The sequence below is a fragment of the Gobius niger genome, assembly GCF_951799975.1.
Source record: "Gobius niger genome assembly, contig: SCAFFOLD_67, whole genome shotgun sequence".
Classification (NCBI taxonomy): Eukaryota; Metazoa; Chordata; class Actinopteri; order Gobiiformes; family Gobiidae; genus Gobius; species Gobius niger.
Genome location: NW_027639113.1, coordinates 160001 through 162500, shown reverse-complemented (window position 1 = coordinate 162500; position 2500 = coordinate 160001).

Here is a 2500-nt window from a genome sequence, read left to right as displayed (position 1 = left end):
TGAGAGACTGAGAGAGAGCGAGAGAGACTGAGAGACTGAGAGAGAGAGAGAGACTGAGAGAGAGACTGAGAGAGACTGAGAGAGACTGAGAGAGAGAGACTGAGAGAGACTGAGAGAGACTGAGAGAGACTGAGAGACAGAGAGACAGAGAGACTGAGAGACTGAGAGAGACTGAGAGAGAGAGACTGAGAGACTGAGAGAGACTGAGAGAGACTGAGAGAGACTGAGAGACTGAGAGACTGAGAGAGACTGAGAGAGACTGAGAGAGACTGAGAGAGACTGAGAGACTGAGAGAGACTGAGAGAGACTGAGAGAGAGAGAGACTGAGAGAGAGAGAGACTGAGAGAGACTGAGAGACTGAGAGAGAGAGAGAGAGACTGAGAGAGAGAGAGAGAGACTGAGAGAGACTGAGAGAGACTGAGAGAGACTGAGAGAGGCTGAGAGAGATTGAGAGAGACTGAGAGAGAGAGAGACTGAGAGAGACTGAGAGAGACTGAGAGAGACTGAGAGAGACTGAGAGACTGAGAGAGACTGAGAGAGACTGAGAGAGAATGAGAGAGAGAGAGACTGAGAGACTGAGAGAGACTGAGAGAGACTGAGAGAGACTGAGAGAGACTGAGAGAGACTGAGAGACTGAGAGAGACTGAGAGAGACTGAGAGAGAATGAGAGAGAGAGAGACTGAGAGACTGAGAGAGACTGAGAGAGACTGAGAGAGACTGAGAGAGACTGAGAGACTGAGAGACTGAGAGAGACTGAGAGAGACTGAGAGAGAATGAGAGAGAGAGCGACTGAGAGAGACTGAGAGACTGAGAGAGACTGAGAGAGACTGAGAGAGAATGAGAGAGAGAGAGACTGAGAGACTGAGAGAGACTGAGAGAGACTGAGAGAGACTGAGAGAGACTGAGAGACTGAGAGACTGAGAGACTGAGAGACTGAGAGACTGAGAGAGACTGAGAGACTGAGAGACTGAGAGATTGAGAGACTGAGAGACTGAGAGAGACTGGGAGACTGAGAGAGACTGAGAGAGACTGAGAGAGACTGAGAGACTGAGAGAGAAACTGAGAGACTGAGAGAGAGAGAGACTGAGAGAGACTGAGAGACTGAGAGAGACTGAGAGAGAGAGAGACTGAGAGACTGAGAGAGACTGAGAGAGACTGAGAGAGACTGAGAGACTGAGAGACTGAGAGACTGAGAGAGACTGAGAGAGACTGAGAGAGACTGAGAGAGACTGAGAGACTGAGAGACTGAGAGAGACTGAGAGAGACTGAGAGAGACTGAGAGAGAGACTGAGAGAGACTGAGAGACTGAGAGAGACTGAGAGAGACTGAGAGAGACTGAGAGACTGAGAGACTGAGAGAGAATGAGAGAGAGAGAGAGAGAGAGACTGAGAGAGAGACTGAGAGAGACTGAGAGAGACTGAGAGAGAGACTGAGAGAGACTGAGAGAGACTGAGAGAGAGAGAGAGAGAGAGACTGAGAGAGACTGAGAGAGACTGAGAGACTGAGAGACTGAGAGAGAGAGACTGAGAGAGAGACTGAGAGAGACTGAGAGAGAGACTGAGAGAGACTGAGAGACTGAGAGAGACTGAGAGAGACTGAGAGAGACTGAGAGAGACTGAGAGAGACTGAGAGAGACTGAGAGAGAGAGAGACTGAGAGAGAGAGAGAGACTGAGAGAGACTGAGAGAGACTGAGAGAGACTGAGAGAGAGAGAGACTGAGAGAGACTGAGAGAGACTGAGAGACTGAGAGAGACTGAGAGAGACTGAGAGAGAGACTGAGAGAGACTGAGAGAGACTGAGAGAGACTGAGAGAGACTGAGAGAGACTGAGAGAGAGACTGAGAGAGACTGAGAGAGACTGAGAGAGACTGAGAGAGACTGAGAGAGACTGAGAGAGACTGAGAGAGACTGAGAGACTGAGAGACTGAGAGACTGAGAGAGACTGAGAGACTGAGAGAGACTGAGAGAGAGACTGAGAGAGAGACTGAGAGAGACTGAGAGAGACTGAGAGAGACTGAGAGAGACTGAGAGAGACTGAGAGACTGAGAGAGAGAGAGACTGAGAGAGACTGAGAGAGACTGAGAGACTGAGAGACTGAGAGAGAGAGAGACTGAGAGAGACTGAGAGAGACTGAGAGACTGAGAGACTGAGAGACTGAGAGAGAGAGAGAGACTGAGAGAGACTGAGAGACTGAGAGAGACTGAGAGACTGAGAGACTGAGAGAGAGACTGAGAGAGACTGAGAGAGAGAGAGAGACTGAGAGAGACTGAGAGACTGAGAGAGACTGAGAGAGACTGAGAGAGACTGAGAGAGACTGAGAGAGACTGAGAGAGAGACTGAGAGAGACTGAGAGAGACTGAGAGAGACTGAGAGAGACTGAGAGACTGAGAGAGACTGAGAGAGAGACTGAGAGAGACTGAGAGAGACTGAGAGACTGAGAGACTGAGAGAGACTGAGAGAGACTGAGAGAGACTGAGAGACTGAGAGACTGAGAGACTGAG